Here is a 14,432-nt window from a genome sequence, read left to right as displayed (position 1 = left end):
CATTCCTGAGGTGTGTGACTTTTAGTCTCTAAAGGCCCATGTCTTTATTTTTTAATTAAAAATTTTTTATTATTGAATTATAATTGACATACAATATTATATTAGTTTCAGGTATATAACATAGTGATTTGATACATTATGAAATGATCACCAAGATAAGCCTAGTTATTACAATGTTATTAATATAATTACTCATTAGTCTTAAAGGTTCCTCCCACCCTAACTCCAGTTTTTTTTTTTTATTGCTTAATGACATTCCATTTATTTTACTTTATTTTTTCTTGAAGTATAGTTGATTTACAATGGTGTGTTAGTTTCAGGTGTACAGCAAAGTGATTCAGTTATACATAGACATAAATATATGTATTCTTTTTCAGATTCTTTTCCATTATAGGTTATTACAAGATATTGAATATAGTTCCCTGTGCTATACCGTAGGCCCTTGTCATTATCCTAACTTGAGTTTTGAAACTAGTTCACCCTGGGAGAAGTAATTCATAAACCATTTGCTGCTGACACCTAGAGGGGTTTCAGCGCAAATGGGCAGGGGCTTCTCTCCTTTTTTTCAGGAGGAAGGGGAAAGGAGTGGGCTCCTAAAGAGGGTGGAGTCCCAGCAGAGGATAAAGGTGTCTCTGAACACTGGTATGAAGATTCTGTCTCCTGTGGGAGGAAATTGATCTTGTTTGCTCTTTTTGTTCTTGGTTGAGTTCCCGGTGTGGATCTTGGTGTCAGAACCACCCAGGCTTGGTCCTCACTGGCTCCTACAGATTCCTAGCCAGGGTTGCTCCCAGGCCTGGGCAGCAAGAACTGGGTGGGAGCTTGGAGAGGTCCTGCCCTACATGCTGGGGGCCTGTGGCCGCCTCCCCTGTTCATGCAGCTATTTGGAAAAGACTGGAAGGAGAGGGTGGAGACTCAAAGCCTTGAAATCTGACTGTGGTTGTTTTTCTGCTAAAAACAAAGGATCCCCACCCGCGTCCTGGCCTGTTGGTGCCCTTTAGGGCAGGGCCACAGTGACCCCTGAGGAGCAGCTGCTGGAGGTGCGGCGGGACGAGCACAGCCCCTCTCCTCCTCCCCTTTGCTTTGGAAGCACTCACGTACCAGTGGAGCCAGCACTGGCCTCCCGTGCTAGCCTGTGTTACGTGGATCAGCGTGAGCCCTCTACAGCCAGGGCCGAGCCCTGTCTTCGTTTCCCATTTAACTTCCCACTGGTGCCCAGGGGGCTGTGTACACAGAGGGCCTCCAGGGGAGGCTGCTGACAGCATGGCGGAAGAGTTGGGAGTTAGGAGGCCGTTTTGAGGGGTGTGGCGGAATCCTCATCCCTGTCCTTAATTTCTCTGATGCCTGCTAAGGAGCCAGGGTGTGCACCGATCAGTCTCTGTTCCTGGCCCCGTGGCCAACTGTCACACGCGTTGGAGCAAAGAAGAGCTGCCCTCAGCGCGTTGTGTGTGGTTGGCTTGGCCTCTGAGGCTCTGGCTCCACCCGTTGAGCCACAGGTTCTCTATCTTGTGACGCCCTTCATCACCTGTCCCTCCTGACCAACCAGTTGCCTCCACTTCTCCTGCCTGGATGGGAAACGCTATGGGGGAGGGGGTGGGCAGCCTCTCACCTGCATTAAAGCTTGAGGCCAAAGGGCAGGGGAAGCAGGGGGCCGAATTGGCAGGGTTCAAATGGCACCATCAGTGAACTCAAGGGGGCCTGGCTTCCCACCCAGGAGCCCCAGGGTGATGGGACCATACTAAGACAGGCTGGGACCTGGGGCCCTTTGCTGCAGTGCTTGCACCTGGACAAATGTCTCCTCAAGCAACAAAATACAAAGAAGCTATGAGGGACTAAAAATAACTGCGTGCATGCAAAGTTAGGGCAAATTATGGACAACAAGATACAAGAAGCCCGTGCACCACAACAAAGAGTAGCCCCCCCTCGCTGCAACTAGAGATAGTCCACACGCAGCAACAAAGACTCAACGCAGCCAAAAATAAATAAATTAATTTAACAAAATACTTTAAAAAAAAAAAGTTTATTGGTTTTTTTTTTTTTTTAGAAATTTATTTATTTTTGGCTGCGGTGGGTCTTTGCTGCTGCGCATGGGCTTTCTTCTAGTTGCTGCAAGCGGGGGCTGCTCTTCGTTGTGGTGGGCAGGCTTCTCATTGCAGTGGCTTCTCTTGTTGTGGAGCATGGGCTCTAGGCGTGCGGGCTTCAGTAGTTGTGGCACACGGGCTCAGTAGTTGTGGCGCACGAGCTTAGTTGCTCTGCGGCATGTGGGATCTTCCCGGACCACGGCTCGAACCCGTGTCCCCTGCATTGGCAGGCAGATTCTTCACCACTGCGCCACCAGGGAAGTCCCACAAAGTTTACTGTTAAGATACAAAAAGACCAAAACCCCAACTGCCACTTCTGAAGAACCGTGAGTGAAAACAGGGTGTAGGGAGAAAAAGCAGGGTACTGCTCATGCCCCCTGCACTCAACACCACCAGAGAGGTGGACAAACCACCTAAGGCACGCCTCCAGCCCGACCCCTGGACACACACCTACCCTCACCCCATGTAAGGAACTAGCTCGGCCCCCCACTCGGGGACTGAGCAAGGGAACCTGTTACTTGTTTTCACTCCCTCCTGCTGCAGCAGGAGGCCCAGTAAAACCTTGCGTGAATTTCTTGTCTGGCCTGTTATCTATTTCTATTGATTAAGGAAGGACAAGAACCCTGGTACGTAACAATACAACTTGCAGTCAGTTCTTGTAGCCCACATGCATCCAGAGACTTTCCAGGCTGAGCAAAAATATTTGACCACTGCTGCATCTTGGAATTCCAATGGTTTCAACCTTGATAGTGCAGTTAACTGGATGTCTTTCTCACAATTCCTTTATTCATAACGTGTACAGAGGCCAAAGTTTGCTGTGATCTTCCTATGTGCCCAGCACTGTGCCAAGTGCTTACAATGTATTATCTCATTTAATCCTCACAACAACTCTACAAGGAAAGTTCAGTTATCACCCCAATTTACTGATGAACTAACTGAGGATAGGGAGGGTAAGTAACTTGTCCAAGATTATATTCCCGGTATGTGGCAGAGCTAAAAGTCTGACTGAGGCAACAGTCTTAACAACCATACTACTGTCTCATGTATATGATGATTTTCCTTTGTCCTGGATTAAAGCCTTTACATTTTACCAAATCTAGGTCTTGTGTATATTGATCTAGCATGGGGGTCAGCAAGCTATGCCCTATGGGTCAAATCTAGTCATAGCCTTTTTTTGTTAGGCCTGCATGCTGGGAATGGCTTTTTACTTTTTTTTTTTTTTTTTTTTGGCTGTGTTGGGTCTTCGTTGCTGGGCGCGGGCTTTCTCTAGTTGCGGCGAGCGGGGGCTACTCTCCGTTGCGGTGCATGGGCTTCTCATTGCAGTGGCTTCTCTTGTTGGGGAGCACGGGCTCTAGGCACGCGGGCTTCAGTAGTTGTGGCACGTGGGCTCAGTAGTTGTGGCTCGCGGGCTCTAGAGCGCAGGCTCAGTAGTTGTGGCGCACGGACTTAGTTGCTCCGCGGCATGTGGGATCTTCCCGGACCAGGGCTCGAACCCGTGTCCCCTGCACTGGCAGGCGGATGCTTAACCACTGCGCCACCAAGGAAGCCCACTATTTACATTTTTAAAGGTTGTTAAACACACACGTGCATGGGTGCACACACACGCTAAATTGTACACTTAAAATGGTTAAGATGGTAAAATTTTTTTTTCTGGATGGGCCTTTAAATTATTTTTTTAAAAAACTGTGGTAAAAAGACATAACATACAATTTACTGTCTTAACCATTTTAAGCTTCCATCTCTTGGCTATTGTGAGTAGTGCTGCTATCAACATGGGTGTGCAGATATCTCTTTGAGATCTTGCTTCAATTTTTTTTGGATATATATCCAAAAATGAGATTTCTGGATCTATTTTAAACTTTTTTTTCTTAAACACCACACTGTTTTCCGTAGTGGTTACATCTATTTTGCAATCGTACCAACACAATGGTTGCACAATGGCTCAAGTTTCTCCACGTCCTCACCAACATTTGATATTTTCTGGGGTTTTTTTTGACAGTGACCATCCTAATGAGTGTGAGATGATATCTCATTGTGGCTTTTATTTCCATTTCTCTGATAATTAGTAATGTTGAACATTTTTTCATATGCTTGTTGGCCACTTATATATCATCTTTGGAGAAATGTCTATTCAAGTCCTTTGCCTATTTTTAATTGGGTTATTTGATTTTTTTGTTGTTGAATTCTAGCAGCTCTTTATATACCCTGGGTATCAGATGATATGTGACTTGCAAATATTTTCTCCCCCTTCATAGGTTGCCTTTTTAATCTGTTGATTGTGTTCTTTGATGTATAAAAGTTTTTAGGTTTGATGTAGTTCCATTTGTGTACTGTTGCTTTTGTTGCCTGTACTTTTGGTGTTATATCCAAGAAATAATTGCAAGTCCAATGTCATGAAGCTTTCCCTTATGTTTTCTTCTAAGGATTTTATAGTTTGGAGTCTTATATTTAGGTTTTTAACCCATTTTGAGTTCATTTTTTGTATATGGTGTAAGGGAAGGATCCGACATCATTCTTTTGCATGTGGTTATCCAGTTTTCCCAAAATCATTTTTTGAAAAGAGTATCTTTCCCCCTTGAGAAGATGGTGAATTTTATGTTATGTGTATTTTAACACAATTTTTTGTGTTAAAAAGAGAAGAATATGCAGCAGAGATAGTATTTGGCCCACAAAGGCTAAAATATTTCCTATTTATTATTTGGCTCTTTATAAAAAAGTTTGTTGACACTAGAGCTAGCGCCTACAGCATCTTGGATACAGTACACCAGTGTCATATGTGTTGACAGTAAGCCCCAGTGTGATGTCTGTCATTCTCTAATTCTCTGATTCTCTTTGGAATATGCCTCTTCTAAGAGTGCACTTAACAATTAAAAACTCAGTGGATTCATTGTGTGCATGACGATGGAAGTGCCAGTGGCTGCGCCTTTGAGTCTGTGTAGATGTGGGCCTGGTTGCCTGGCAGGGCGGCCAGTGGCCTGTTTCTTAACCTTCCTGGTTGTGAAACGAGGATGAGAAATTTTGGCCTCGGAAAGGAGGGAAATGAAAGAGGAGAATCTGACCAAGTCTCACTGAAACATTGGCAGGGAGCTCTGAAGCCTTCTTAGAAGGAAGAACCAATGTAAATCACGGGCAGCATTATTATCTTAGCAAGTCTTTGAGCTCCTGGCCTAAATGTGTAAAATAATCTGCTTAGGCTCAAGAAAATGCCTTTTCTCTTTTCACACTGGATGTATGAATGTATGACCAACAGACTATCTAACTTAATGTCTTTTCCTGCCTCACTTCTCTACGCAGGTGGTGAATTCCCCGAGGCCTGGTCTGGGTCTCAGATTTCACCTGTGGCTCCTCTGAGCCCTTGGTACCACACTTAGCAGCAAACAGCGACTCTTCTTCTTTGTTTACTGCCTGACTCACGTTCTGAAAAGCCCCTAAATGAAAACAGGCCTCTAGGAAGAGTCTCTAAGGAAATAAGGGCCTTCTGCCCGCCTCTGAGAACAATCTTGAGGCCCAGAGAGCTGGGAGGGCCCTGAGTGCCCAAGTATTCCCTCCCTCACCTTCAGAAGACAAATGCTGCATCACTCCCTGCATCTTCGGCCTTCAACCCACTTCAGTGCTCCAGGAAACATCCTGAGGGTTAATTATTTCTGAGGGCTGACTCAGACGGCATTTTTCTGCCAAAGGATTCTGTCAGCCAAGCACCGTCCTGCAGTTACCCCTCGTGAGGGAGCCTTTGTGAGTCCTGTCAGGGAGGAAGCCCCACTGGCAGGGAGGCCCCAGGCCCTGTCGCTTGGGGTGGAGTCCAGACCTAATCCCCCAGGGTGGGGCTGGTTGCCGGGAAGGGAGCTGTCACTGGGCGAGTGAGGGAGGCCTGTGTGAGAAGCCGGCTCCAGAACACTCACCACCAGCTGCCTTTCAGTCAGTCCCTGTGGGGCTACCGCTTGCCTTTCATTTTGTTGATTGGAGACTGTGTCCCTGAATGGAGCCTAATGTCCTTTTGAAATTATCTGTTCTCTTTTTCTCTTTTAAAAATTTCTCTTGCATCCTCCATTTGGTTCAGATTGTCACTGTGTCCCTGACAGCTGAAGGTGGATAATGGGACATCCGGAGGAGAGGGTTGATTCTCAAACACAAAGGTCTGCCCTATGAGGCCAAACTGGGGGAGGGTGGGAGGGAGGGAGGGAGAGTGTCTGGGGGAAGAGGGCCTGGGAGCCATTCTTTCTCAGGTCAGTGTAGGATGAGGGGGCGGGGTGAAGGGGGGAGCCCTGGGAGAGCTGGGGGCAGGGCATCAAAACTAGAGCAGAAGAGGTGTCGAGGCTGTGGAAGCAGGAGAGCTGGGAATGCAGGTCTGAAAAGGATCTGAGGGATGGGGGTGGCTGGAGCACGGGTAGCAGAAGGGAGATTCAAAGAGGCTGAACTGCGCTTGAGGTGGGGAGGAGACAGAGCGAATGAGACCAAGGACTCACTCCATGGGAGCCCTTAGCTTCAACCGGCCCTCTGCCCACGATGTGTGTAGGAAGATATCCACGGGGCAACACAACTGCAGTCATCCCCCCAGCTGACCCATGCTGTATTTAGGGCTCCTGCTGATGGGCCAAAGCTTTGCCTTCATACAGAAAGAACAGCACTTCCGCAAAAGGAACCAGTGAGGGACTTCCCTGGTGGTGCAGTGGTTAAGAATCCGCCTGCCAATGCAGGGGACACGGGTTCGAGCCCTGGTCCGGGAAGATCCCACACGCCGCGGAGCAACTAAGCCCGTGCGCCACAGCTACTGAAGCCCGCGCACCTAGAGCCTGTGCTCCTCAACAAGAGAAGCCACCGCAATGAGAAGCCCGCGCACCGCAATGAAGAGTAGCCCCCACTCACCGCAACTATAGAAAGCCCGCAGGCAGCAACGAAGACCCAACGCAGCCAAAAGTTAATTAATTAATTAATTTTTTTTAAAAAAGGAACTAGGTGAAGGCAGGGCTATTCTTGTGTGAGAAATGGTAATTATACCAGTCAATTCCATCTCCTCTAAGAACCCAAGGCCTGTAGTAAATTACATAGTTACAATTCTACCCTATTCCCAATTTACCCACCAGAAAACAACACAAAATCCGACCCCATGTTTTGCAAGAGTCAATAAATATTTATAGGACAGCTTGTACGTAGTACATACAAGGAAGTATTTAATGTGTTATATCATTTGATCTTCTCAGTAACCTTGTGATCTATTTACTAATAAACAAATGAAGACTCAGAGAGGCTACAAGGTAACCAGGAATCACAGGACCAAAGAGATAATAAACCTAGGCCTGTCAATGCTGAGTAGACAGGCTTTGCATCTAGTGAACGGTGTCTACCAGGCTCCAGGATCAGGGCTTGCACGTTGCTCCATAACCGCGTCCAGGGCCCAGAAACTGGGTAGACCAATGCCTACAAATATGCCGAGGGGCTGCTTTTGGAGATTCTATTCTCATCCTCTCTCCTGTGCGCTTCACTCCCCGGCTGCCATCCTGTCCCCCTTCCCCTTCCAGGAAGGCAGAGAATGGAGAAGTTGAATTTCATTATTTGACGTCCCAAGTATTTGAGTGCCTCCCATGGTGCCAAGCATTATTCTAGTTTCTGGGGTTAAGGAAGTGAACAGGACAGATTAAAACCTCTGCCCTTATGGAACTCATATTCTAGCCAGGGTACAGACATTTGTCTGAGAGATCAGGTTCTAACTGCATGGAACAGGTCCTTGCGTGGATCAGGGAGGATCTGGGGGAGAAATGGAAGTTCTGGGACTCCTAGGCTGCTGTGCAGAGACTAGAGCAGACCCCTGCTGGGTTGTCTGCTGCCCTGCCTCACCAGTTGTGTCCGCTCCCATTGCTGTGGTCCAGGCATGGGCTTTGCAGCTCTGTCTGCGGACCCCTTCCCTGGTTCTCATCCCAGGATGGGCTTCTAAGCCACGCTGACCTAATTAGTGTCATTGCCACAGGATCTGGAATTGAGACTAAAAGATTCAATCTGGGCTGATCTCTTGAACATGTAAAACACCAGGAGCTAAGGAATGGCCTTTGGGTATTTTTTTATTAACAATATTTATTTCATTTTTTTTTACCATATGGACTGGAGAGCATAAAAAGTCCATTACAGAGTAAGAGGACAGAAATGGACTCAGGCATAGAGATGCAGCATGGACAGACACCCTGATACCCTGTAGGCCCCGATGTTGGTATTTTCCTGAGGCCCAGCTGCTCTCCTGCTGCGGGCATAAGAAGAAAACTCACCCATTCAATGACTTATCCTTCTGTGCTTAAGCTGGCTTAAGTTGTTTCTGCTACTCAAGACCAATTCAGTCTCATCTTCAATGTAAACAAAAACTTTGAACCTCTGTTCAGGGCAGAAGCAGCAGACTTAGAATTGGCCTGATAAGATCAGGACTGGGAGTGACAATCAAACTGGTCCCTAGAGACCACGGATCACTTTTAGGACACTCTCCTGCCCCGCACCACCTCTCTTCCAAGGCCTAGGGCTAAGAGCACACAGGGAACATGCAAGTTGATCTGGATACAACCAGAGGCTGACCTTCACCCAAATCTACTCTCAGTAAAGGATCAGATTTTTGATCCACATGCATTTTTTCCTTTGCTCTAGGCCCTAGAAGGGAGAAAAGATTGTGGTAAAAGAAAAAGAAGGAGGGACTTCCCTGGTGGTCCAGTGGGTAAGACTCCACTCTCCCAATGCAGGGGGCCCAGGTTCGATCGCTGGTCGAGGAACTAGATCCCGCATGCATGCTGCAACTTAGAAGTCCGCATTCCGCAACTAAAAGATCCCGCGTGCCACAACGAAGATCCCCAATGCAGCCAAAATAAGTAAATAAATACATTTTTTTTTTTTAAAAAGAAGGAAAAAGATAAACTACCTTCTAAACTGTGAGTCCAGTAATGGAGTGGCTGTCCGTATTGATCTTTGCAAGATCATTGCAAGCTTAGCAAGAATCAGCTACTGGGTCATAGCCTGTTTGGAAAGACAAATGTAGTCCATTAAAAACGACTGCATATCAGCTACAGAAAGCTCCTTATTTGACTACCTTTACTCTACTCCTGACTGGTTTCCATTTGCCCTACAAGCCCCAGTTTTCTCTGGGAAGCCTTTCCCAAGGTTAGGTTAGGGACCTCCTCTCTGTTATAGTACTTCCTTAAAGTATACTCTGTTTAAGTTGCCTGTTTAAATTCCTGAGAGTAGAGACCATGTATTTTAGCTCAATACCTGGCAGATGGTAGATATTTAATATAAATTTATTCAACAAAGGACTGAATTCAGGCATTAATTTAGTGCTACCTCAAAAGTCTCCATATCTAAACATCTACAGACAACCACTCTGTGGCCATCAAAGCAAGTGTTCATTTTCTCATGTGAAAGAAGTCCAGAGGAATTCAGTCCTGGGCAGGAATGGTGGCTCCAGAAGTTATCAGGAACCCCAAGCTGCTCTGGCTTTCTCTAGCACCATCCTTAGCACTTGCTTCCCCAAGGTCCAAGAGGGCTGTGGCAAGTCAGCCATCACATCTGCATTCCAGGCAACAGGACAGAGGGAGAAGGGCAAATGGGCAACAATAGGGCATCTTGCCCATCTGAGTCTAAGCAGACTTCTTGAAAATTGCACATATAACATCCTTTTATATCTAATTGGTCAGGAAAGCTTAGAAATCTGGGCAATAACTGGGCACATTGCTGTCCCAAATAAACTTGGAGTTTTATAATTCAAGGGGAAGAGGAGAACAGATAGTATGTAGGAACCTGAAGTCTCTGCCCCAGTCCCCAAGCAAAACTGTCAGAAAGCCCCCAGCCCCCTTTTAAGATAAGTTAAAATATCAGTAGATCTTTAGGGAGCTCCACTTTGCTCTGTATCTCTGTTCCCTTTGATAGATGGGCTAGTAATCAATACTTTTGTCTCTGCATAGAGAACTAAGAGAAGCATGGAAAGGGTCATCTCCTGTGCTCTGGTTCTAGTTTGCACCCATCGCTTGCACTTGCCACGGATGGGACCATATGAAGGGTTCACCACAAACAAGCTGCAGAAAAGCTCTGTAGCAAGTGGGCAACTCTCACAGGCCTGGATGACTCAGCCGAAATGGGGATTGCCGATAATGCTGAATGAAACACAGTACACCGGGGGCCCTGCTGTGGGGTTGACAGCCTGGATCCTCCGTGTTTCAGATCCGCAGCTTGCAGAAAGTGCTCTGACAGCATGCAGGCCTCTGCACTGGGCTCCAGGACAAGAAGGAGGGGGGAAAATTTCCTTCCACCCTCATCCTTCAAGGCAGATGGTCCCCAGTAGCCACAGTTAGAGCATCCTTCCCAGGACACGGGCAGAAGCCCCCACTACCTTGGGCTCTCTAATTAGCACTTTCTCAGACTACAGCTTGATTTTCTCGTAAATTGGAACCATCTGTATGCAGGACAACTGTGATAAAGGAAACATGGGAAGTAATAAAGAGCTCTGGGGTAGAATCCTGGCCCTGCCCCTTGTTTTCTGTGTTGCTTTGCTGACTTCTTTAACTCCCCCCACGAGTCCATTTCCTCAGGTGAAATAGGAGTGGTAACACACCTACCTCACGGAGCTGCTCAGAGGATTAAACAAGATAATGCTGGTGAATGCATTTAGCACAGTGCCTGGAGTACAATAGGTACTCAATAAAAGACAGTTAAATTTACATCTGAGAATACAGAATGGAGATAGATGGCCAAAGCCATTGTGGAGACTCAACCCCTGAACAAAGCTTCCTCTGAAATTAGAGAAATGTGCAACCCTGGTATCTTGGCTGGAATCCCAGGAAGGGATGGGCACTTAACCACGGCAAGCCAGCTCCAGCCCCAGACACCAGGCTCCAAAGGGCAGGGGCCACTCCCCAGCCAAGGGCAGGGCTCAGGGAATGGATTCACATCTTGTTCTGGGGACATTGCACTTGGAAAAACATTATTGATTCTGTGGTTCAGGTTGCAAAGAGAGGAAGAAAGACTGAATGCTATTACATAAAGCACGTAGGTCCACTGTGCTTTCCACTTTAATCATTTTCATTAGTGTCTCTTAAAACTATCTCAGAGATAGCTTATTCCCATTTAGGAAGGGCAGAAGGTAGAAGTAACTGGCTGAACAGCATGAGGCCAAGTAGCAAAAGTTAAGAGTTCATGACCCCCAGATGTCCAGCACATTGCTTACTTAACTCAGTATGCTCCATCAATCCACTCGGTGAGTGCCTGGCCGGGCCTCTGCAGTCGGTGTACTCACCGCTCACATCGGGCGCTCATAATCACGGGAGAAAGGCAGAGGCCGAATTCTAGGGTATGTGACTGTTTTCCCTCACAGCTTAGGATAAGAGGTGAAAAGCAACCCTTCCGACCAAATCACCAGTGGATCTGACTGCCAGCAAGTCCTGGAGCGGGGAGGTTGGAACTCTTCCAGGACAGATGTCACACTATAGAGCTCTGGAGATGTGATGGGGGCAGAGGAGGGGTAAGAGAGCCAGAGGCAGCCCCTGTCTTCAGCAGGTGGAAGAAATCACGGCTGGAGTGTGGCCCCAGTGAGGCCGAGGGGGGGGTGGAGGCAAATCCGGGTGCCGCGCTAAAGGCACACCTACTGTGCGCTGGGCCCTGTCTCATTACCGATATTAGCTCATTCTCGGCTCTGACTCTAGGAAGCAGGTATGATCGTTCTCCTTTTCACAGAGGCTGGGCCTTGAGCTCAGATAACCTAGCTCCTGATTCTGGAATCTCCACAGTTGTCACTTAAGCTGCCTCTCAGGACAGCACTGAGTGTGAGTCCACGGAGCCGAGTGTTGGGCTCAGGCTCTGGGGACGTGCGCCCCTCAGGGAGGAGGCCTGGCTTGCCCTCCTCCCCCGGGGGGACTCATGCCTTTGGTCAAGGCAGCCTTACGATCCGTCCCTGCCACCACAAGCAGAGACACTCGGCACGCGCCCCCCGGGTCGGGTCAGTCTTCGGGGGACAGGATGTTGAGTGTGCCTGTCTTGAGCTGTGCGAAGAGCACGGAGAGCCCACTGGGCCTGATCGGCGAGGGGATCGGGAGCACGACGGGGCCAAGGGCTTCTCCTCTGTTGCCAAAGCCTGGGGGCGCCTGAAATCAGTCCCAAAGCTCAGGCCTGTCCCCATGCCATCCCGGTCCCGGGAACAGAGCTCACGGATTCCAAAGAACGCATTTCATTTTATTTTGATTCCAATACCAAAGCAGCCCCCTCTGCTCACGGAGGCAGAGCCCCTTCCTCTCTCTTTTCCAGAAAAATCCTGAGCAACAGCTGCTTTGGATTCTTGCGTTGACCCCGCATGGGAGCTGCTCGTGTGGCCCCAGTCTCTAGGGGTTTCAGACAAGGAGAACACCTGATCGGGAGCCTTCGGGAGGATTCTGAGGGGTGGCAGGTCTGCCTCTGCTGCGTGTTCATTAACCCCTGGGGTAAAAACTGATGAGTCACCACCATCTAACGCCAGTTGTCAAGACAGGCCTCAGCAAGCAAGCAGCTTGTGGGGAGGCGTCCTGAGTCAGCTGGGAAAGGAAAGCTGCCGGGCCCGCTGACCTAACTCAGGCGTGTGTCATACTCTTCCTGTTCTCTGGCATCCTCTGCTTCCTCCTAAGCCCTTTTCTCAGCCAGGTGCCTTGTGCGGTGTAGACAGCGAGCAGGACAGGAGGACAGGAGCCGCTGAGCCGAGCAAGCAGTGGTCACTCTCTCCTGTCACACCCGCCGGCTTACAAGTCCAGACACAGGTGCCTGCCCCTCCCAGTGGGACACGCCAAATCTTCTGTAACATTTTAAAACTGCCATGGAAATGCCAGATGACAAAATTTCCCTTGGAGATTGAGAAATTGCGATTTGGATGATGGCAGAATTCTGGAACTTGTGACAGATTTGCTTCCCAAGGGAGAGGGCGAGGTGAAGGCACTGGGCCCCCATCCCAGGTCAACCAGCGGACCTCATCTCTTCTGTTTTATAGACTCACGTTGGGCACAGATTTGATCTGAAAGAGTTCCTTTTCTTTAAAAATGTTGACGGAGGGACTTCCCTGGCCAGTGGTTAGGACTCTGTGCTCCCAATGCAGGGGGCCCGGGTTCGATCCCTGATTGGGGAACTAAGATCCCGTATGCTGCATGGTGCAGCCTAAAAAAGTCGTCTGGGCCTCAGCAGGGCACCTGTGAAGGGATCGCTACACCACCTGCTGGTTCTAAAAGAGGCAGATTCCGGCCTAATGGACTCCTCAAACTCTCTTCTTTGGGAAATCTGAAGATCACAATTTGAAGTATCAATCCGAGGTAACAATCACATATAGAAGAGTCCTACATAATCCAGAGCTTTAAAAAATGTGAAATTAAGTCATGAATGCCTGGCAGCTTCTAGACTCTTCTAGTCCTGAAAGACACCACCAAGGATGCTTCAGAGTCAAGCCCAAGAGTAGACAGATGCTAATAAGGCTGATTTGTCCTTTTCTCTCTTCTCCTGGGCGTGTGAACCTCTGAATACAGAAAACCAGAAAGGAGCATCTCAACCCATTTCGGTGGTGGCCTCCTTTAGAGTGAAATGTGAGGCCAGGGCTCCAACCTGCTGCTGTCCTAAGAATTCCCAGGCAGGCTTTGTGCTGTGACCTGGATGGCCGTCCGGATTGCCTTGGCTGGGCTCTCCCTCCCTCAGGGTCCTGCTGCTATCAGTTGACTGGTAACGTTTCCTTTCACTGCCTTTTTCAAACTGCTGGGTGAGTGCCAAGCGCTAACTTTGCAGGGTTCATTCAGCCCAGGGCTGGATCTTTTCAGCAGTGTAGGAAGCTTATGTGTCTGCAAATCAGCATAGTAGGGCAGAGTGATTTGGAAGCCATTTCATTTTTTCACTTCATCAAACTCCTACTCACTGGGAAACTCTAAAGCAGCGATATGAAACCTTTCTGGAGTTGTGACACCCTATTGTCACTCATTTCATCTCATCAAACACCCACCCCTCTTAAAAATGCCATGAGGCATGTATTTATTTTTAAGATTAAGGTGAATTAAAATTGGAAAATTACCTGAGAATTTTCTGGCACTCTAGCAAAAAAGATTTACCAGAGGTGTTTAGAAATCAGAACTAGGGATCTGTACTGTACACAAGGAAGACATGTGACCAAATTGAGACGTTGGAGAAATTTTTCTTTGCTACCTCTCTCCTCCCACCACACGACTCCTTTCTCCAGTGAACACCCCCTCCCCTGGAATCCATGCCCTCTTGCTGCCCTGTACCTCCTTTCATGGTACTTCATGCAGGACTGGCCCTTCCCTGGACCTGTCTTCTACTCTTTCTATCAACACTTATCCAATGCCAACTCCTGCAGGTGGCTCTTGTAGGCTAGTTGCT

At 48.1% G+C, this 14,432-nt stretch overlaps 1 long non-coding RNA gene across 1 annotated transcript in view; it reads right to left on the bottom strand.

Moving 5' to 3' along the window:
• Positions 1 to 14,432, bottom strand: part of LOC309609114 — an 86,696-nt gene that overhangs the window by 13,399 nt on the left and 58,865 nt on the right. The window contains exon 6 of the long non-coding RNA XR_014233265.1: positions 8,968 to 9,062. This is a non-coding gene — a long non-coding RNA (uncharacterized lncRNA). The remainder of the gene's footprint in view (positions 1 to 8,967; positions 9,063 to 14,432) is intronic.

Source organism: Balaenoptera borealis, assembly GCF_965194805.1.
Source record: "Balaenoptera borealis genome assembly, chromosome: 1".
NCBI lineage: Eukaryota > Metazoa > Chordata > Mammalia > Artiodactyla > Balaenopteridae > Balaenoptera > Balaenoptera borealis.
Note: the sequence above shows the minus strand (reverse complement) of the source record. Positions and strands in the feature narration are given on the sequence as shown.